The following is a 23,728-nucleotide window of genomic DNA, read 5'->3' as shown; positions in this document are numbered from 1 at the left end:
TCTGCCTCCCTGTATTTTAAAACCATTACCCCTCATCCCATCACAACAGGCCCTACTGAAGAGTCTCTCCCCACCTTTCCTGCAGCCCCCTTTTGGCACTGGGAGGCCGCTCTCAGCTCTCCCCGGAGCCTCCTCTTCTCCAGGCTGAACAGCCCCAGCTCTCTCAGCCTGGCCTCACAGCAGAGCTGCTCCAGCCCTCTCATCATCCGTGGCCTCCTCTGGACCCTCTCCAACAGCTCCACGTCCTTCTGATGCTGGGGGCTCCAGAGCTGGACGCAGTGCTGCAGGGGGGTCTCACCAGAGCAGAGCAGAGGGGCAGAATCCCCTCCCTCGCCCTGCTGCCCACGCCGCTGGGGATGCAGCCCAGGATGTGGTTGGCCTTCTGGGCTGCAAGGGCGCATTGCTGACTCATGTCAACATGTTTAATAGCATCCCTCCGATTTTTCCTGATGATGAACAAGACCTCAAGTCAAAGGGCTCGGGGCTGAGCCAGTGCCACCGCCCTCACGCGAGCTGGTTGTGCCGGTTGTCTTGGCCTTTCTGCAACTCACCACCCCTCGACAGTAACCAAAATGCTGTGGTTAGACACCAGTTGCAGCTAAACCAGTACAAGCTCCGTCAAGTTTGACTGCGGCTGTTGTGCTGGTATAGATTTCAGATGCCCCCCTCTGGGTCCTGTGAAGGGAGTGTAAATATTTACACCGGCGTAAGTGGGAGAGGAGTGTAACGCAGGAAAATACCAGTTGTCAAAGCTGCTCGTGTAGGCAAAAATATGTTGGTTACGTTGTATGAATGAGTCTGCGAACAGCAATAACATATTCAGGAAGCAAATAAATTACAATCCATAATCAAAAAATGTTGCAAATTACATCCTTAATAGATTACATTTATAATCTACTTGAAAGAGATCTTTAGGCACTTAATTGACGTATTCCAAGATAGCTATAACATATTGGCTAGTTAGATACCAATTGACATACTTATTAAATATCAATTAGCGCATTCCATAATGTGGTACCTAATTAGCTTGCTATAGCTATTCTATCAAATGCCAATTAAATGCTTGAAATTTCTTACAAGTTGGCTGTACTAAGATAATAATTAAGAATGCATTGCTTAAGTCATTTTTAGTTAATTACATGACAAACTAATTTTGGCTACACACATTAGACCTTTCAATAAATCCCTCTTTATCAATCAATTGGTATCTAATGAACTCATTACTCTTTTGCTACATCTGAATGACGGGATGCTTTGCCGTTCTCCTGGTAGTTGTGTTTCGATGTATCTCGGCATGGACTTGGGGCTCCGTCTGCCTCCTACCCCAAGGTCTCCAGCAGGGATGTGAAACGCCTCATTCCCAGCTGGGGGAGCAGTCCATGTCCCCCCATCCATGGAGGCAGGAGCCCTGTGGAGTTTTGGGAGGGGGTGGCTGTGCAGCCATCACTGTGGTTCCCCCTTTGCACTGCCACTGCTCCAACCAGCTACGACGTGGAGGGCTCGGCACCGACCCATCCTGCGGCTGCCCTGTGCAGGCTGGTGTGCAAGAGCTGTGGTGCCTGAGAATGGATTGAGCATTATGAGCTTGTGGTAGGAGGAAAGAGCCACTTCCCTGAGACATCTCTGTGGTGTGGGAAGTGAGAGGGTGGAGGAGCTTGGAGGTGCTGGAGCTCCTTCAGATGAGGTGGAAGAAAGTGGTAGCATGAACTTGTGCTGATCCAATACAGGGATACGTGTCCCTGAGCTCTTCATGTCCCCCATGGCAACACAGCATCACTCAAAAAATAAAAATAGCATGCTGTATTGATGTCTTCTCTCTGTTCCCCAACAGCTATGAGTCAGCTGCCTGATGAGGCTATTGCAGTATATGGAGCATCTTTTGTGTCAGAGGCTTTTATTGCATTAAGGCAGGCAAGTTTTACATGAACTCATGGATGTGATGACTGTCTGGATCCACCATTCTTTGTTGAAAGGAACTGTACAGTGCCCGCTCCCCCCGTTCCTGTGACTCACCGGGCTTAGTGGGACAGCTGTAGAGTCTGCTACAGCCAAACTGTCAGCATGGCCCTGGGAGATCACAGAGGGGGCTACAGGTTTTGAACAGCAGGTTGGACGTTTGGCTGTGAGCTGCACTGAATGGGAAGACTTAGGTGGTAAATGGCAACTAATGTTATTTGAAAAGAGTGCAAGTGGGTGGCTTCACACAGGCTGAGAAGATGCACAGGAGATACAGCCATGACTCTGCTGCATCAGCTAGTGTCCTCTGCTTGCTGGACCTTCTCTTTGTCTCTCATCTTTGACTGTAAATAAAAGGACCTTTAGTGCCCAGCATTTTGCCCATAGGTTCTAGCCTTCTTTTTAATTAGATTTAATACATATAATGAAAGACATGCCAAAAGTACCCATATTTCCCATTTTCCAGTTTTTGTTCACATGTGCGTTTGATGTGCACATGCTTAATTTAGCAAAGTGATTTCAGTGAAGTGGAGAGGGATTTTTCAAACCGTTATGGGATCTCTGAACATCCTTTAGGCACTCAGAGAGTGCGCTGCTTTCCACTCACCATGAAAACCAGCAGCGGGGTCTGTCCTGCCTCGAAGCATCCTGCTGGAGCTGTGCTGGCCATCGGAGGTGGCGTATAGATCGCCCCACCGGCCACAAGGCAGCGATGCTGGCTGAATGCAATATGCTGAGTGTACAGGAGGGATGGCTTTGCTCAATGCAGTCACGGTCTGTTTTAATTTCTAGTCACTGTATGGGCTGTGCCGTCGCCACCAGAGAAGGACAAGTCATCCGCACAACTTTGGTGAGCATGGTGCTCTAGCTGCTTCTGACCACTCAAACTCAGCACTGAGGAACATCGCCTTTCACTTTCTGCGGGGGCACGTGGCCTTGGGATCGGTGCAGAGAAAGAACACTATTCACCTGAGGGAGAGTTTATGCCAAACATTGAACAATTTAAAAAAAAAGAAAGAACGAAGGAGCTCATTGTTGCATGCTACCAAGTAATTCTGCTGCACACCTCAGGATGCTGGTGGACATGACCTGGGCCACAGAGAAAGGACACCTACAAGCCCAGGAGGACTGGAATGAGTTTTCTTCAGCACTGGATATGGTCAACCTTGGTATGCTCCTTCTTCTTCCCCATGCGCCATGGTGTTTGCTCTCCACACCAGAGCCCCACCCAAGCAGCGTTTCTGTGCAGTGAAAAGACTCATGCTCATTCGTCCCTGAGCAGAAGTGAGGAGTTGTGTGCTCATGCTAACAGGGTGGGGAAGAGCAATTCACTCTGTGGGGCTTGACAACTACATTTTTTACATCAAGCAAAGCCAGAAGCTTGAACAAATGCCTTTGTGGTGACAGAATGAAAGGGCTGCACAGTTTTTCCTTTGTTTTGACATAATGAAAAAAGGCTTTTGACAAAATCCATTCTGCCCTTTAAATGAAGTTATTTGTTTGACTAAATGCACTGACTCCATCCAAATTATTTATTAGACTTGCTTGATGTTGCAGGCAACCTGGATTCCCGCAGGGCTAGGGGCAAGAGGTGGGTTCTGGATTAATCTTATCGGCAGAAAACAAGGCAAACCTAGTAAAGAGTTACTTTTTGCTTAAAAAAAGGAGTGGTTCGGGGGGAGGGGGGGATTCAACTACTGCACATCTTGCAGGCTTGGTCTGGGACACTCAGGTTAGGCTATTTTCTTCCCACAGGTCCATGACACTGTCAATAAAACTCACCGCTGAGTATCTGTACTGCTGCACTTGTCATCATCAGTTTTTCAGAAGTTCCAGGAGATCAGGACTCAGGAAAAGAAGGACTGATGCACTGGAAGGATTCCAGCTCCTCTCCTTGTGGGCTTAGAAGAAGCAAAGAGGGGAGAAGAAATCTCTGCTGAAGACAGAGGAAGAGGAGAAACAGGAAATAAATAATTCGAGAACTTATAGTCGAACAGAAAGGAAAGTAAGAAAATTGAGAGAAAAGGGCTGTATAAAAGAAAAGAGCACAGTTAGCCAAAAGGATGCCACAATTACAATGGGGATTGGGAAGGGCCTCACAAAAAAGGTTAAATGAAACAGTTTAGAAGGTATGGAGAAGAGAGGGAAAAGACAGTAGGAGTGGGAGCCATGCTGAACATTACCGAGAAGTCCCTGTATCCCCCTGTTACGTTTGTGGAGGTGGTGTGAAGCCAAGCCAGTCTGTGCTCATGCTGGTTCTCCAGGCACCAGCACCATCTTCCCTCTCCTACAGTCCCTGCCATCCTCTTGATTTCAGCATCAAGACGACTCTGCCAGCTCTGTCGAGTGCCCTGAGTGGGTGGAACACGTGAGCCCACAAAGCATTTTGGGTGTATTTTAGGCAATTATTGCCTAGGTGGTAGTGTGCAAGAACCAAGAAAACCTGAAGAGACATAGGAGCTGAGGGCACTAAGAGCATGTACAGACAGAGTTCAGCAGTAATTCGTTAATCCAGAAGGATTGAGTCCTCCGACAAGTCCTCATTCCTGTATACCCATTAGACATCCCTGGGGTGGGATGTCCCCCTGTCCTGGGACTTCTCACCATGTGTGGGGCCACTGACCACAGGCCTCATGCTATTTAATGTACGGTCCTGGAGCATCTGTCGTGTCTGATGTGCCAGAGCCTGCCCTGCCAAGGGAGTTCATCAATACCCTCTCAACAGGCCAGCACACCAAGAAGGAAAACTGCCAATCCATAAAGCCTTGGCAAACACCGGGTGACTCATGAGTGCATGAGGTGAGGATGCTGAGATCCCAAGAACTGTTTTTATTTTTACACCTTGGCACAGCAATGCAAGTCGGTGAAGTTCTCGTTAAGACTGATGTTTCCTTCTTGGTAGGAAGAAAACCATTTAACCTGAATTGTTCAGGAGACGTGCCTGCTGTTCAGAGAAGCCAGTGGCCTCTGCTAGAAGCTGTTCTCTTGCTCTGGACTAATAGAAATCACTCCTCCAGCAAGACACAGCTACTTCTTCATTGCTTTTCTTCGTCTTCCAAAGCTTGAGCAAAGGATGTCCATAGAGAGGTGAGTTTTAAAACATACCTGGAGTATCCACTGATAATATGGGCTCAGCTTCAAAGAGCTGATTTTTGGAAGTCATGCACTAAAAAACTTCAAAACACGTAGAAACACAGCAAACCAGAGCCAAAATGCCACAGATTCCCTGTTCTCCTCCTTCCCTACTCCCCACCCTTTCAGAAAACAAGGGCAGCAATAGAAACATGATGTCTGTTACTGGGAGATTTCCATGTTCTCCCTGTATGGGTTTTTTTTTCAGCAGTGTGAAGCAGGGAATGACAGAGAACAAAAGAAGATAGTAATAATTTTCTTCACCTTTAGTTTTATTTAACATGTAAATATAGTAGCTCTTGTGGAGCAAGGATCAGAGAGGTCTGGAGCATCCTACAATCTCCAGATGGCCTCTATGAAAGTGAGTCATTTCTCACATCTGCTGGAGAATGAGGAGCGCAAAGCTCAGGGTCTCTCTGCATCTTTGGTCTGAAAGAATTTGGGATTTTTCTGTTAATGCTTGATACTGAAGAAATACAGCCCATATATGTGAAACTGTATAGAAGGGAGATCTGACCCCTGTGGCTGTCAGGGAGGTGGCTGAGACTTCAGCTAGAAGAGAAAGCCCTAGGCAAGGCAGGGGAGGTACAGAAACATTTATTCAGGATCTTTCACTATAGACATCCCTGATGATTCACTTCTTTCACATTTGTGTTTCCTCTTTCCCTGTGAAGCTTCCCCCTCTCTTCCTCCCTCCTTCTCTCCCTCCCTCCCTCAGGCGATGGTACTTCACTCCACGGGTTTGCGGGGTGGCCGTGGCTGGCCATGCTTAAATTGAACATCACTTCTAGCTGCCTGACCTCTCCTAGTAGAAGGGATACCTGAGACTATACAAGATGTGATTTCTCCTGGAGCTGAGGTGATAACGTATCACTCGCAGATGCACGATCCCTGTTCAACCACCAAGCTGATGGCATCTCTTTCCTAGCATGTAAGACCATCTGTTGGATTCCTTATAAGCAGACATTTAAAATTAATCCAAGTTTTAATAATGAATAAGGCAACGGGGAAGACCAACCAGCCTCGAGCAGAAGTCCTCCCACTGAGGCCCTGATGATGATCCCAGCAGGGCTCACGGTGCTCTGTGTAATAGGGTTGTGGGTGGAGAGCCCTCCCTTCAGCATTTCTTCCTTAACCCGAGGGTCAGTTAGTTTGCAGTCCTGTAGCTTAGGGATTCATTAATTTAAAACCGCTTTACTGGTCAAATTCCACCACTCTAGTGCTGTGCAAGGCTCTCCTGCGTGGCTCTCATCGGGGAGGGAGGGGAGCGCATGCCCTCCTCCAACACTTTGAACACATCCGTCAAACTGGGTCAGTTTGTCAGAGCTCAACATCAGAAAGGCAGATTTTTCATGGCAAATTGCTTTGTGCTTCCTGAGCAAAGCCGTGCCCAGGAGGAGGTGGATGACCAGAAAGCCCAGGAGTCCAGACCCAAACACTGGACTTGCCCAAGCAACAAGGTGTTTTAACACAATTTAGGCATCTGAGCCCAAACTGCCAGGTGGCAACTCTCCCCACTGCTCTTCCATGACTGCTGCCTACCATTGGAGCTGCCCATACTCTGCCACTTTTTTATGTGAAATTGTACCCATACCTGCCCGATTGGGACAAGACTGAAGAAGTCATGATGATGAAGCAACAAGCTGCTCCTCCACTGCCACTGAGTGCTCCACCAGCAGACGCTCCCAGCTCCGAGCACGGCTGGAGGATCGGCGTGGTGTTTAAGTCTTGGCAGCCATTGCAACAGCCAAACCCAAGTCTGCCTTTTCTTGGGCAAGACCCGTTCTGGCAGTCTATGTGAGAAAAGTGGGCTGGGTGGAGTGCTTGTTCATTTAGGTGGTTTTTCTCTTTAAAGTGACTTTTCCATCAACTGAGCATAAATTTTTACCCCTATTTATTTGGGTCCCTCACTGACTTGGCCTGAGCTCAGTCGCTGTCAATGGAAACTACTGACATCAGAAATGCTGACTCTGAGGTTACTGAAACTAAACTAATACAACCAGCCCTCTCCCCTTCTCACTCTTCCTCGTTGCTTGGTGCTTTTCTGATGCTTCTCAGCCGGGGTTTCACACTTTTGTGTTAACGGCTCCTCTACCCCTGTCTGGGGGTGGTGGGTGGCCGGGGCGGGCTGGGGTGGGCTTGTTCACTCATAGGTGATCTTGGAGTTGCTTTTTCTTGAAATTGAGGATGGTGCGTCAGAGGCAGTGGGACCTTCCATCTGCGTAAGGGGAAAAATGAAATCAGTTTTGTTTGCGGCTCCACAGTTACGGGAATGGGACGGCTCCTCTCCCCGCACCAAAAAAAAGCAGCCGTGCCGTGGCCCGGTGTCCCATTGACTAAACCTGAGAGAAAAAAAATGCAGAAAAACTGTGGAAATTACCAGGCAGAATGAAACTACCGGAGGAAAAGTGTGCAACTTTCCTTATTTGACTTCGGTGCAAGGATCCTGTGTTACGGGAAATATTTGCCACGGTGCTATTAATAAAACCTGCTGAACAAATATCGAGCTACTAAACAGTTCTCCTGCACATTAATAATCAGATACAGCATAATATTTAGTCTAACCATTTAGTCTGTAACATGACTAGCTGTTCCTCTGCTTTTAATTACAGCTTTCATTTTAAGCTAACTGTACAAATTGGCAAGATTTCTGAAGCATCACTGAACACCATACCTCTGCCTGCCTTGTGGCTCTACAATTAAAATGCTCACTTTTGAAAACTAGATTGGTTTAATCAGCCGAAGAACCCTTGAAGTCATTTGGACAAATATTTTAGCCTTCGTTCCTTTCTGAATGATCATGGGTGGACGGGAAATCGAAACCAGTTCAAAGTCAGAGCACTGCAATGGCTGCCGAGCTTTGCCTGACTCTTAAAGGGCAGCAAAGAGACCTTCAGTATTTGGCATGTGTTTGGGACAAGATGGGCGTTTCCCCTTGTTTTTCATTGATAAGTTCTAGTTTTGTCCCCATGAGCTTTTTGCTTCTGTAAGTAAGTGGTCTCAAATCCATGGCTAAGTAGCTGGACCATGAAGAAGAAAAAGACATCACGTTAGTGAGCGGGAAGCAAGACTCCTGTCCAGGCTGTCTGAAGACTCAAAGTTTTTCTGTATTGGTGCAGTGCTCATTGAAAGCTCTATTGCTGGAGCACTTCGCAAACATGGAATATGGACATTGTCTTTGCCTTACAAAAGAAATTATTCTCCATTACGAGAAACACCACTTCCTTAGGAGATCTGTGATAAAGACTCAGATCTTCCCCATCCCATCAGGAAAAAGCTCCATCCAAACCTCCACAGTGGGCAGTGAGTTATCCAGCCAAACCTGACTGTTGTCTTCTCCCTCTATCCTTACGTAGGACTCCGAAGTTGAAAGTTTTTACTTTTATTTTCTGCATTTTCCCAGTAATCCAATTGTGGAAATCAGCCACCCTGATGTCAGGGCTGCCTGGGTTTGCTGAACTCCTACCCAGCCTGGCTTTGTCTCCTCTGTGGTCTCTACATTTAGCTCTTTGTGGCACGGGGGTTGCTTGTGGGAAAGGAGATTGCAATGTAATCCTGATCAGGGCTCAGACTGAGTGATGTTGCCTTGGAACAAAGCAGAGCAAGAAGCTGCATCTCCTGGTACGGGCAACGGGAGACGATATGGCAGCCCTCCCGTGACACAGGCAAAGCAGGCAGTTGCCAAGGGCAGTGGCCTGAAGCACAGGCATAAGCACACATGGGATGCTCCAGGGTTTGTAAGAGCTACTCCACACTCATAACAGCCCCAAAGTGAAAACAGACTCAACCTCTCCAGCATTGCTTCCTGCAAAGACAGGTGGAGGGGAAGCTCTTCCTTTTCCAGCATCACCTCTCCACCCTTCCTAGAGCCCTCCTCTGCACTTGAAAACATCTTCCCTACATTTACCCTCTCCTCCAGAGCTGACTGGGAGCCCAGCCAGCCCCATGTGTTCTCCAGGGATGTGCCCACTTTGTGCATACCCTGCCCAGCCTCGTACGATCTGGCATTATGGCTCCTTGCATCTCAGGCAGCACTAGCATCTCTCTCTCTAAGTTTCGTTTCTGCACAGGGCAGCCTGTGTCTACGAGGAAATGAAAACTAGAAAGAGTGATTTCCAGTCCCAGCAGCCCCCTCGCACGGCTCTGTTCTCACCCAGCCCACCTCCTCCTCACCCTGGGAGGTGGGAGGCTGACTCAGCCTCCACCAGGCTCCTGCCGCCCGCAGGGTCCCTCCCGCCTGGGCTGGGGACTCGCAGGGGAAACCTCCCGGGGCAAGCGGCGGGGAAGTCATGCCTGCGGCCACCCAAGACCAGGCAGGGCTGCAAAAGCCATGTGTGCTTGTGCTGGGACTTCATGACGAGTGATGCCACCATCCCCAGCCAGCAGCATCAGTGCTGCCGCTGCGCTGCCCTTGCCCGTGCTGCCTGCTCTCCCGCACCCTGTCTGCTCCTCTCCCTTTCAGTCTTTGCTTTTTTCTGTCACTCCTGTTTTCAGTACTTTTAACCATCTATTTTTTTTTCTTTCTGTGCTCAGTTTCCTCCCGAGGAAGGGAGGAAAGTGTTGGGGAGGAAAGTGTTGGCCCTTAAAATGCCCCTTTCCCTGCTGACGAGGTGGTGCGTGTCCTGGGGGTGAGGGTCTGGATGGAGGATCCCACCATTCTTTTCACCTCTCTGCCATGAGCTGTCATGGGAAGGTGCGAAGCATGAGGAGAGCAGCCCCTGTGCCCTCTTCCCAAGCTGGAAGTCCTTCCAAGTCACGCGCTGTGGGCGGCAGTGGTTATCTTCACAGCAAAGTGCTGAGCTCTTCCAGTTCAGCTAACTCTGGGCCTCTGAGGTGGATTCCTATGTATCTTCTGTAAAGGACCCCAGGCTCCACCTGAAGACACCAAAAGTTGAAGGAACACCTCTTCCTTGGGAATTTGTCCCAGTGCTTTTAATTGCCATCTCTCCTGAAAATGTGTGCCTTGCTCCTAAGTTGGAAACACCCGCCCGCAGCTTCCAGCCTCCTCCTGTTCTGCCTTTCCCTGGCAGACGTGTAAGCTCTTAGTACCAGACATTTCTACTCCAAGTTAATTTTTATTCTTTGTTTTGCTAAAATAAACAATGAGTTCTATAAACCTCTCATTTCAAGACATTTTCTCTTTCCCTGTTATGATTTGGTTGCCTGTTTTCTGAATATTTCAACATCTGATTTAAGGCATGGATGCCAGAGCTCTGCACAGTTTGGCCGCACGAGTTTCAGCAGTGCAGGGAACAGAGATAAAAGCACAGCCTCCCTCTCCCTCCCTCCTCCACTGCGCATTGGAGACAACCCATGTGCTGCAGCAGAAACTCATGTTCAAGTGCCTGACCATCCTCCAAAGGGACTTGGCTTTGGGAAGATCCTGCTTGGAGCTCCTGTTTTCCAGGCTGGCTCTGTGCTCCTTTCTTCCTGTGGAGCTTTGCATTTGGCTGTATTAAAATCCTTTCCTTTCCTTTCTTTTTGATCAGGCCTGGTTTTCCAAGTAACCCAGGGGGCTCCATCTGATGATGTGCGGGACTGGGTCTCTGCTAGGGACCAGTTCACGAGCCTCTGTGTCATCTGCGGGTCTATTGGCAGGGCTCTTACCTTTACCTCCAGGCTTTGATGGAAGGACTGGAACCATAGCCACCAAACATCCTTCCATCTCACGTTCCCTGTGGTGACTCCTCTCTGGCAGTTGCTCAGCCCTTTACTCTGCCTGCTCTCCATTGCAAAGTCACAGAGTTGCAGCACCGAGAGTTTCAGTCCTGCAGTGCCTGGCACCTCAGCAGGCAGGTCAGCTACCTCAGCTACCTCCACACATGGGAGAAGACCCACTTTGGGCACAGGATGGAGGTTATTCTCCAGTTATTATCAGAAATCATCCTGGAGTCAGTCAATATCTGCAGACGTACATGGGGTGAGACAAAGAGCCTCCGAAAGCTGAAGGCAGTGGCATATCAGCTTGTATCTGACAGCACTGCCTAAGATAAAGAGTGTGAAATTAGCTATCGGGTGTAAAACACAGAAAGGAGGTTTTTGAAGCTGGTCATGACCTGGAGCAGAAAATCTTTTTTTCAGTTCTTTCCATAGATTTTGTTACGCTCATAAAAACCATCCTTCCTCTCTGTCCTGGAATAAGGACACTGACAGTGGCTGGCAAACTGCCTGAGTTCATGTCCGTTCTGGGATCACCCAGCTTTTCCCTGCTCAGGCAGGTGGAACTACAGCTACCTTCAGAGCATGTAGAACCTGAGGACTGCATGAGGTGAAGCAGGTTCAGACTGCTTCATGGTTAGCCTTGGGATGAACACAGCACAGTGTCACATCTTACCTTGCTCCTTGTCTCCACTGGCTTAGTCCAAGACTGTAAAACACTGATCATCCAGTTCATCTTCTTTGAACAAAGAACCATTCCTGAAGCACCATATGGATGTGGTGTCTGTTCCATGTGTTTATCGAGCTCCCCCATCAGCTCTACCTGTCTACTGGGGTTCCTTCTAGGTACTGAAGTCCTATCTGAATGGCTGTCCACCTTCACCCATCAAAAAAAAGATATTGGTTATAGATGCTCATGCTGGTTTAACTAAAACAGGATTTGGCCAGCACTCAAACCTACAGGGGCAGAAGTTAAAGCCCATGCATGCACGTCAATTTCAGCAGAAATATCTCCCAGTGACGGTCAGGAGAGAGGAATACCAGGCAAGATTATGTATCTAAATGGCCTATATGAATAGCTGGAAGTGTTCTTTAGGAAGGTAGGTTAATACAGGATTTGCAGCATAACAATAAGAATAAAACATAGTCGTAGGAGTAGGTAAGCCCTGGAGCTGAAAGACCTTTCAAGCTGAATGAATGTCTGACGCTGTCCATCTAAATCATGACTGGGGTACAAGCAGAAACAGAAAAAGTGGTTCCAGTTCTCCAGTGCTGGAACACACTGAGAGAGTCCTCCAGTGCTGATACAACATGCAATGCTCTCTCAAAGTGCTGGCTGTCAATTAAGGTTTCTGGAGAACATCTCAGAAGTTTGAGAGAAGTTGTGACAGGACTGAAAAGAAGCAATGAGGAAAAGGCTGAAACACTGGCGGGCCATGTTGCACCTTTAATGAGATCATTACGGCAACAAGTAGTTAGGCTAGATTCAGTGAATAAAACAACAGTATTGATGCATCCCTGCTCATTTTATTTGCATTCTTGTACTTTGATGACTTATCAGTGAGATTGAAGCTCTCCAAAATGGACTTTGTTGACCTGAGGGTGGGCTGATGGCGAAGAAGAAGCAACATGTGTACACAGTGTCGATTCGTCACTGAACCCAGAATGACAAAGAAAGCAGTGAAAAGGCCATATAAGTGTGTGGAAGAACGACCTTGTACAAGAGTTTCAGGGAAAATTCCCCTATTTTTAGGCTGATGTAGACCGGAGAAGGTAATTACATACTTAAGTCTGTGTTATTTCCATAAAGGAGTGATATGGCCAACAGAAATGTTGGAAAGAAAGCATAGTTATTCCGTTATTAAAAACCTCCCTTTTGTAAACAAGTAATTCTCTGAAAGAAGATGGTTTGGGCCACAAAAAGGAAGTAGTATACTGGAGGGAGAAGTAAGATTAAATTAAATTTCAGAACAACTTGAACATCTCTTCATATTGTGCGCAACTATTATAACACTGGCAGCAGTCTTGGAAGGTCTTGGTTTTCCTCCCTTCACTGCAAAAAATGCGCCATGTGATTTACAAGAGAAGTAAGTTACTCTGCTCTTTCGCCTTCTTCTGACTTTTTAATTTGGAAAGACCAGTGTTTTCTGCCTAACTTCACTGGGCCCCTCAAAAGGGGAAAAGTTTTTTTTTAAAAAAAAAACATTCTTCAAAGGTAAAAATTGTCTTCGTGGAGGCTGAGGATCAGTTTTGATGTATTTTGTGCATAAAAACTTCTTTTGGAGGAAATATAAGAAATATTTCTTGATAGTTTTCAAATAGACAGTTTGGTTTCAAATTTTAAAAGTATCATAATCATAAAGATTTTTATTAAGTATTAAAAATTAAAAAGAGTCACAAAGTACATTAAAAGTTGTAGCTAATCCAAACTGAACTTTTCAGATTCACAATATTCACGATTTTGACTTTTTAGTCAGTTCTGTAATCTGTGTGTCAGTAAGTCTTGGCTCAGCAAGGAGCCCTGACATCATCTAGGAATCTGAAAGCTCAAGGGCCAGCGATGGGACCTGCTCAAGAGTCATCCATCCCTGACTTTCCTCCAAAGCCTGTAAAAAGGGAAATCTACGGAGCCTTGACAGGAAGTAGATAAAGAGGCCGGAGAAGGGAAGAACAAGGACCAGATGAGCGTGTTGAGAAGGAGAGTGTTTTGAAGGCTCACAATAGAATTAAAAACTCCACCAAGCCAAAACCAAATCAGTAATAGGGGTGCAAACAGTCTCCCTTTGGATTGTGCTGTGCTCGTCTGACTGTACAATGGGACAAATGGAACAAAAAGGTGCGTGCCATCCCCTGCATCTCAACAGGGGGCTGAGGGAAATTGAGAGGTGTCTTGAATTAACTACCATCAGCATGACTTGCCTCTGTAAAATGTTTCTAAGTTGGAGGCATTTTTTTTCCCCAAACTGGTGGGAAAGCACAAGAAAGGCCCCCCAAAAGACACCTTTAAACACAATAGAGGTTTGAGTCTTTTTTTTTTTTTTTGCAAGACTCTGAGACATTTGCGTGGGATTCTGTTCTCAAGCACATAAAAGGGAGTAAAGACTTAAAATATGAGTGAGAGCAAAGACAGTGGAAAATAATAACATAGGCCAGTAGCCCACACAGACACAAGAAAGTATCACTGGTGTGTGCTGCAAACAAAAAAATGTCACTAATAAGTCATGCACAGATCCCACCATGGAGCTAGAAATTCTGTGTTTTCATCAAACTTTGCCATTGCTTCTTTCAGAAAGGCAAACTTTCCCCATCTCTGTGCTCCCCATGACCACTCTGATGGCCACCCCATCTCTGCTGCTGCAGGACCATCCCTAGCAAACCCCCCTCACACTTAAGCACGTAAGTGTCATCTAGAAGCTGTGCTGCAAATTGTAGAGATGATTTGCTTGTGCTTCATCTTCTGGATGGAAAACAGACAGCCCGTAAAATTGGCGTACTCCTTTCATTTCCTCTCTCACTTAAGCTCATTACGCCTGCGTGTCTCTCCCTGAAAACTGTAAATTAGCAAGTTGCCAAGGTGAAACACACAGCTCATACCATGAGAATGGAAGTGCTCCAGACAGCCCTGCTGTCACCATCTAGGGACTAGAATAGGACTCAGTTGCACTGAGATTTGATCTTTGAGATGGTTGATCCCAAGGTGGTCGCAGGCATCAGTGCCCTGGGATCTTCTGAAGTGCCTGTGCCAGAGTGCTTAGGATGGAAAAGTTTCTCTAGGTGAACATTAAAGCATGCAAATTTATGATGTCTGAGTTGGGGCAACTTGGAAATCCAGTGTTAAAGGAGGTTGAAGTCCGACACTACTGCAGAGACAGTCAGCTCAAGGCTTTAAAGGAGGTTTCAGAGGCTAGAGCCAAGAGGAGGTGTCAGAGGGAGCTGGATGCACCCCTTGAATTCCCTCCCCTACACACAGACATGAGCTGCCGGGGATGTGGTAGGAAACCTCCTTCCCTGTGCAGCACCTGAGCTGAGCTCCCAGACTCTCAGGGGTTGTAAATGCATCTTAAGACCATTTTGTCAACACTTTGGGAAGCAGGTTTGGTTTCATTTTTACAACTGTCCCTCCACCATCACCGTCTTGTTCACAGAAGCTTTGAAAGAAGGCATCCTGTTGCTAAAAAAAAAAAACCCAACAAGTTAAAAAGGGAGAAAAATAGTTAGAAAGGGTAGGAAATATGTATTTACTGAGTGGCTAAATCAATTATTTCAAAATAAAGTGGATTAAATATTTTGCTGGGTTGGGGTGGGTCTCAAGCGGAGGAGGAAACCAACAATAACAGAAGTGCCCTAACGAAAAACAAGGCATGCTGAAAGTCCCCAAGAGCTCTCTTACAACAAGTCTGGGTCATTTTATTTCCAGATCTGTGGCAAGAAAGAAGGATGCACAAGACCTAACCACTTTATAGACACACCTAACTCAATGCAGGGACACGATTGCCAGCACGCAGCAGCAGAGTGCTGTTGCAAGTAGCTCAAGCAACGCTATCTTCATAGCTTTTGTCTTCGAAGGAAGGACTTAGGATGTCTTGGACCCAGTTGAACAAAGTGATTTGTAATTAGCTCAAGTAAATCAGCCCTTGCTTTGAATTTTCTTCTGTAAACATATTAATTGTCCCAGCTTCCTCAGCTGCTTAACGTCCAGTTTTCCAGCACGGAGGTCAGCAGAACTTGCGGGCACAGGGACCCCATCCTGCTAAGCTTTACACAGAGGCTGAAGCAAACACAGTTGTTAATCCCAAGTGTTTTCCAGCCTTCCTGGGGAGAGCTCTGATTGAGCTCCCATTACAAAGATGTGCACGAAGGCTGCTCGTTTCAAAAGACTGTCTCTGGAGGGACAACATGCTGCAGCACCCCAATAAAAAAGGAAAATACAGCATGAGTCAGTGCTGAGCCCCCACGACTGATACTGACCACGAGCTACACCTCGTGCTTTTGTAAAGCTCTGTCCTGTAAGACTCAGGGGGACTCACTCCAGGCCACGTTACCCTTTGATGATCTTAGCAAGCTGGGATTCAAGGCTTGGTGAAGAAACGCTTTGTCTGTCATCAGCCCTGCTGCATGTCTGTGTGGAGTGGGTGTTTACTGCTGCTCGGCAAGAGACAGCGGCTCTCAGCCCCTGCTTGCTGCAGGAAAGTGCTTGCCCAAAGACTCCTCCATAGCATCTTCAATGCAGTGTTGGACCCACCATCAGAAGAGGCAAGCGAGCTGCCATGGGTGAGACAGGTCCTCATGGTCCAGCTGGGTTTGCTGGGCAAAGTCCCAACCAAAACCACCTCCAACCCATCCACCCCCTTGCCTGCCAATGGGGTTTGAAACACTGTTCAACAGCCCGGAGACACTGAGCTGAGACAAGCAGCACAGGCACAATGTGAAAAGGTCATTTGGTAATATAATGCTCACTTCCCACACACTGATTTTCACTTGACTAGAAGCTGCAGATAAGTTACACCCTGGCTAATATCAGCCCAGAGCAGCGCATGCAGAAGTGGCTAATTAATAGGGGTTTTCAGTATCGGTCTGAGATGAAAGTAGTCATCAGAAATAGGGATGCGTGCATTAGGAGTAAGAAGTAGGCGCCTTCACAAGAGCAGACTTCTAGCCTCAGAAATCTTGAGTTAACGGAAAGCCACAAGTGGCAGTTTCTGGAGCCGATGCATTTCAGACCTCGCTGAACCCAGCCTGGGGTTTCTTTCTGCACGGGTTAGTGAAGCAGGCCTGTAGGCAGCTCAGAAGAGAAGCGTACCACTGCTCCCACTGGAGGTTCCTCTGGATGGGGTACTGTGGGGCTGGTAACCATGTAGAACATGAACGGCCCACTTGGGATTAGGAGCAGCCTCACCAGCTATCAAGGAACTTATGATACATGTCATGAAACATCATCAAACCCAAGGTCATTCTTGTCCTGTGAATTCCAGACTGCAAAGAATGTGTGGACAGGAGAGCTGCTGCTTGATCTGGGAGAGGAAAGCTCCTTTCCAAGCTAAGGGATGCACCGGGGAGAGATGCAAGGGCCCAGGAGAAGACAGTGCTCTTGGTTCTCAGGGCTGGGTGAGTTCTTCTCATTCCCAGAGTGCTATTCAGGTGTTATTAGCTCATCTCACCTTTCTTCTTGATTGTACTTCCAACTACTGAGCAGACTGAGAATGTGATCCTTGGCCAGCCTGACACCAGCATTTAAAAAATATTTCTAAATTCCATGATGTTTTAAACCCAGGTTGGCAGGGTCGTCCAGAGTGTGAGCCATGATCACTTGATGTTGACAGAACCAGAGGTGATCATGCTAGCTGTGCTTTAGGAATTGTCCCACCGGCTCAGCTGTGAGGAAGAGGGCACGGCACTAAGAGTAAAAAAGGAAGGAAAGAAGGAAAGCAGACAGTCGGATGGCAGGGCCACAGCAGTATCCTTGGGAGAACAGAGGGTGCCTGTGATCTGTGAGTCCTCAAAGAAAAGGAAATGGCAGGAAATTCAAGGAGCAAACAGAATAAGGCGTTACGTCCACATTAGACAAAAGAATGCTGTCCCGGGTGTCCAGCCCTGTTTTGAAGGAGTCCCCATGGCGGCAGCACTGGGAGTGTGAAAGCAAAGGGATGGAGGGGATTCTCCATCCAGTGGCGGTTCCCACTCTGGGCAGGGATGTCCCACAGGGCACTGGCTCCTCCCTGCAGTGCTAGACCCTGCAGAGGGTATTTGGGGCAACTAGCAGAGTGAAGGCACGGTAGAGGCGGTGCGATGGCTGGGATGGGGTGGGAAAGGTGACAATGCTGTCAGGGTGGGCTGAAACCTTTCACACGGTCGCTGTAGTGTCCCGTCTGCAAGGAGGATCTCACTCCTGAGCTCCTTACCAGCTGGGTGGCAGAGCCCTGGCAATAGCCCGTCTGTGAGGGTATGAGGCTGTCCTGCCCCAGAGGTGCCCAGCAAGCTCTGTGCACAGGAGGAGCGGCTGCCCAGCTCAGCAGTCCATCACCACTTCGGGGCACTGGCCCAGCAACAGCCTACACTGGTACATGGTGACAATCTTGCCTTGGTTTTCAGATGTTGCTGTCTCACTGAGTTAATCTTTCTTCTTTCATTGGGTTTTATTTTTTTGGCCCCTTGCAGAAAGGTTTGTGGCGGATGGCTAGATTTGGTTCACAAACAATATTTCTCCCTCACCAAATCCTACCACCAGGATTTCCAGCCACAGCTATGAGCTATTGGCCTTCTGCTCACAGTAATTTTTTCCTCTTCAGAAACCAAATCAAAGATAAGGAAAAAATGAATTCAGGATGACCTCAGACATTGAAGTTCTGGCTCCCAGAGCATCTCCAGAAACTTTAGTTGGGATCACACAGTATGTAATTTTGATCCAAACCAGACTTAACAGCTTTTTAATGTTCCCATTACTTTTGTTGTTTACTAAGAGCAGTCTCCTGATATTCCTGTATTCCAGTCTTCTTCATGCACCTTCAATCCCCTTTGGCTCTAAACACTCAGCTTCTTATTTCCTTTTTTTTTTTTTTTTTTTTCTGATCATGCCAACTTAGCTCTTCTTTGGGCAGGCTTCACAGACAGATCTGGGAATCTCTGTTAAAAATTAAAGCCTCAGGAGTTCCAGTACCATGTGCATAAATCTCTCCTTTAAGAAAGTTTTCCAGGTCACCTCTTAAAATTCCAACTATTAGTAACAAAACATCATCCTTTTTGGTAATTGCAGTAAAGCAAATGTTCTTATGGGGTTTTTTGTGTCTCCACTGCAGGATTAGAGCCAAAGGGATAGCTGATGGGACCAAAATACTTACAGTCTTGAAAAAAACTCAATCAGAACATTCAATTTCAACAAGTATCTCAGTGACAGATGGGACTTCCCATTATGGCCACTTCCTCTGTGAGAAGGAATCCACTGATATTGGAAGCACAATGCACGGCCTGTACAGCCTCTCTGCGCTCATCTGCTCCCCTTAATACGTCGAATGTGAAATTCCATCTGGTAACCATGTGCCTTCGCAACACATTTGTGCGGAGACAAATTACGTAGCTGTGGGAGGCTTTTCAGAAGCTCCACTCATGATGCCATCAAAGACTGCGGGAAGCGGGTACAGAAAAGCCTCGCTTTTGAGATCATACCAGTTGCATCCTCTCTCATGGTTGGCAAATGGGGACTTTATCAGACTGTGAGAGATGGAGGTAGTGAAGGAACAAGGCTTTGGTTACCTGCTCCTTATTGAGTCTCACCATGTCCTGCTGTATTTGCAAGAAGGTCTTGGGCAGCAAAAGAGCAGCTGTCTTGCAGGCTCCTGTCTCGGGCAGCAAGCAGAGGTAGCAGTGGGAGTGGACAAGTGCTGAAAAACCTGGAGTATTTGTATTTTGTACGAATACCTGGCTCTTGGTTAGCTACCCTTTGATCTGATGTACTAAATATGATCCTTTTGGTCCGGCTGCCGCGCTTTGATTACAGGCTAAAAGCTGCGTGCGTACTTAAACGCGTGAGCAAATACAGCGAACTGTTTCTTGGAAAGCGAGCTCTCTCCGTTTAATTTATCTCACTTATCCCTCCAGTCTGACAGCTTATAAGTAACTGCTATGATCAGAGACAAGTTGTTTCCCGTTCTATCTGGAGGCAAATAATAGTTTCACAGAAAGGGATCTGACACGCTCTGTACCCAACTGTTTCTCACATACAGAACATTTGAAAATCACGATTCAAGTGCAGGGTGTCAGGCATGGAGTCAGCCTTTGCTCTTTGTGATGAACCTGCTACCTGGACTGGGGCACATACTGCGGTTAATGAGGCGGTGACAACACAACTACCATTGTGTTCTTCATATCTTCATAATGGGAACTAATGGGGCATTGCTGAGGAGTGAACGATGCCGTGTGTGTAATTGTTAGATGGATGTGTGAATTTAATGGGGAACAGATTAGAAAGTAATCAATAAGTCTGGACCATAGCCTTAGTGGAGCTGGTATGGTGGAGAAATACTGGGTAGCAGAACCATCTTTGCAAAACAGCTAAAATTCCCAAATGAGGGGGTGAGGAGGATGCCTTACCCCTCAGAATGCAGCCCATGGAGGAGGGATTTACAGATGCTCCTGAAAAGCTGGGTCTTCCTTAAGATGAGATACTCCCCTTGGACTCAGGGACTGAGATCTGTAGTGACACTGCACAAAAGTGACTCCCCTTCTTCACACCAGCTCTTTCCATGCTTGCTGGGATCCTCACGGTCAATTTGTGACCCACCTGGTCCGGTGTGCCTTTGCTCAGGAGCTGACAACCGAGCAAAAAGCATGTGTTGCATGGGACGAAAGTACAAGCTGTGTTTTTACAGACCAATGTATTGGCTACAAAAATACGTGGGCTTTGAGCAAAAGCTCAGCTCAAAGGGCTTTGAAAAACTCTCAGCTGAACACGCCTGCATGGGACATGTCTCCAGTGATACTCCTGGGCTGGAGGAGGGTTGCACCATGGCAGGGTATCTCCATCTTCTCTGGCCACCAAGCTAGAGTGGATCTGTCCCGCTGTGCATGAAGAACTCTTGGCAAAATGATGTGGAAGGAAGCACGTTACATCCTTTTAACTGAATGACACTAGCTTAGGTAACAGTATTTTACTCCCTGTGGTGCTAAGCAAGGCATAAATCCTTTGAGAACTGAAGTAACAGACATAAACCCTCCCCTCTCCTCTTCCCCCTGTGACTCCACTCTTCTCCACTCCTATATTAATGGATATTTTAAATCTGGAAGGAATTCAAGAGTCTGTAGAAGGTAGTTAAACATCCAGATGTATCAGTAATAATTATGCTCAGCTTGGGGAGGCGAGGCACTTGAATAACAGGCATGGTTTCCATGGATGGCTACAAGATTACAAACATAAAATTTATAAGTGGAATGGGAACATTTGGTTTATTTTCTCTTCTCTTTACAATCACTGTGGTTTAAATTGAAAACAGTGAAGGGTAGCAGAGCCAGGCAACAACCTGAAGACTGTAAACAAAATAATTCATGTCTTACTGATGGGATATGGTCATATAATCAGTAAATTAATTTAGCCTACTCTAGTTTCACTATTAACTTTCTATTTTCTCATTTCATTGGCATTTCCCTGCCCAGTTTATGTCTCTCCTCAATACATATTGTGCTATAAACCAGAAGAAAATCTCTGGAAGGGTAAATAAAGAGGTAACGAGTCTATGAAAAAGATGTTATTGAGGTACATTAATTCCTACTTATTGTCTTTTAAACTTTTCTTGATCCAAAATTTGTTTTTACTGTTTGATAGGTTTCCAATATAAAAATAAAATGCCAAGGCATTAGATTTTTACACTGTGTCCTTAGTACCTAACAGCACCAAATGGTTCCCTGAGACAAGACAGTATTTATGACCCAGAAGGGAAGGGAAGGCTTGCAAGCCTGAGGGTATGAAATCAGGGTGACTCAGAACAGAAGCTGGAAAATCACTTCAAAAGATCTCCCTAGCGATGTCTTGGACAGTCGTTGATCTAAGCCATGGCCTGGCAAGAGAGGAGCCAATAATTCATATTGATTTAAAGCCATCTTTGCTACAAAACAAAGCAGACACTTGATACCCATGTGCAAAACCTGTTTGTGCAATGGCACATCTGTGGACGTGGGCAATTAATGCAATTAGATAGCAATTTATATGTAAATACCCATCCAGTTAAATGTGTGTTTACTTAATTTGTGTATGCACTGGAATATAATTTCAGTGGGGTTTTCTGCATTTTCAAAATCTGCCCCTTAATAATTGAATGCAAGTGTTCTCGCAACGCAAACCAGATTTTAATCACCAGCGTGCAGCGCTCTGACATGGTGGGAGCAGGAGCCGGCAAGGTGTCAGGACAAGGAATTTGTCCCCGGGTGCAGTAGGGTGCAGTGCCGCTCCCCTGGGTCTGTGCCGGGGGGAGCAGGATTCGGCCAACAAGAGCCGATTTGCCCTCTGGCTGGGCTGCTCTCTTCCGCTAGCTCTTCAAGAAGCAAGGTCTATGAGATGAGCAAGCCCAACGCCATGGCCAGACCCTACCGACTGTCCAAACACCTGCTCCTCCTGCCTGTTCACAGGAAGGGTGCTCGGGGATCTCTCCCCAACTCCCGATGGGCTGGCCCAGCACTGAGGGACACCCAGGTACCTCCAACTGCTGCCCACGCCTGCCAGCTGCATCTGGCCATCGCTGTCACGTGTGCATTCAGGGTTGTTCCAGGAATCCCCACGATGTGGGGATAACCTGTCTGAGTGAAGTGTGATCTCCCACGGGCCAAAACCTGGGTTCAGTTTGGGCTCTGGTCTTCTCCAAGGATTAAGTCTGAGTGGTAAAACTGGGAGCTGGTGCAGAGAGAAGTGGCTTATAAGCCATTACTGTTCTGAGAGACCACCCAGAATTCAAAGTTTGGCTTTAACCCACTGTCCTTAGGTGACTGTCATCCTCATCGGCAAAAAAAATGACGTGGTAATACCCCTTTGTGTCTTTGACATGCACCTGAGGACAAGAGGACCACAGCCTCTCCGGGTACAGGAAAAACACAACCTCTTCGCTTGTCTCTGCCTTTAGCAGCTGAGGAATTGAGAGGGGTAAAACACGTAGCCCTGTGACAATCGGCAGTGTGTATTGAGAGTAGGTAAGATGACTACGGAGGTTAGGCCAGGCTGCTGAGGTCTGCGCACAGAGGGGATAAATAGCCGTTGAGTGTGTACAAAATACCTTATACACACACATTTACCAAAAAGAGAATAACTTTTAATAGCAGGACTATTTTAACTGTTCAACATGTAAACACCATTCTGGGCTGATCTGATCAATGCTGCTTTGCAGATCACATTTGGTATGGTGCTATATATAGTGTTCCCGGAGTTTTATTTAATGGGACGCTACATTTGATCCTAATGTGCCATCTCAGAAGTAATGAAGCAGAAAAGATCTTTATCTTCTGTGAAAGTTGCAGTTATTGGCAACCGTTCAGAAAAAAAAAAAAAAAAAAGTAATTGCACAATCTTTGGAGATATTGTATTGCTAACTGGCTTTAGTGGGAAACTGGGGTGGTTTTCATTCTGAGTTAATCAGGCAACGGACCATATATGTTGCAAATACACCACTTTCAGACACTCTCCACATATTGACAAATACAATTGCTGGGGCTGCTGCCTGAGCGAAAGCTTTCTGTATCTTTGGATCCCTCTTTTGGAGCAAAATAAATAAATAAATGAGCAGAAGAAGGAAGACTCCTAACAATGTGCTAAAAGCATACCCCTTTCTAGAGTACAGCATCATTTGCCATTCGGTTGCCTTATTTTTGAACAACTGATGCAGATGGCACAGGAACTGGTGTGTTTGTGATTGCTCAACGTGCTAAATTTAGAGCTGGGAGTGAAGACGGGGGCTTAAATTCAGAAGAAGGGCTCAGCAACACAGTGATTACATTTTAGTGCTGCTACCTGTAACACAGGAGCTGGACATCTTACTTATGGCACGAGGAGATGCCATTGCCTGCTAGCCCCAAAGCATGGGTGGGTCAAGTAGCTGCTTAATAGTTGTGTTTGTAAAAGAGCAAACCAGGAGCTGCTGAAATGACAGAAGGTGCTGGGGAGAGGTCTGCAGGGTTAGCTCTGGCCCCTGAAGATGTGTCTACATGACTCCAGGCCATCCATGCTGAGGGGAGGAGGCAGCGCCAAGGCTTGCAGCTGGGCAGAGAGTTTCCACTGCACCCTCAGTCTTGAGCCGGGTGAGCATGGGGAGGATGCTGCAGAGAATTTCAGGATTTTGAGAAGCTACATTTTGAGTTTATGCCTCAAAATGCTACTGCGGTTGCTTACATCCCTCTTGTGAATCTCGTTCCAAGCCCCCTTTGAGCAGTAGGTTCTCGTGGGCATCGGATGAGCTCACCCTTCTCTCTCCCTGAAGACTCTTAAGGTTCATTTTCTGAATGGCAGAAGCCC

This window comes from Chlamydotis macqueenii, chromosome 16 (assembly GCF_036417535.1).
Source record: "Chlamydotis macqueenii isolate bChlMac1 chromosome 16, bChlMac1.mat, whole genome shotgun sequence".
Lineage (NCBI taxonomy): Eukaryota > Metazoa > Chordata > Aves > Otidiformes > Otididae > Chlamydotis > Chlamydotis macqueenii.
This window is presented reverse-complemented; position numbering follows the sequence as displayed.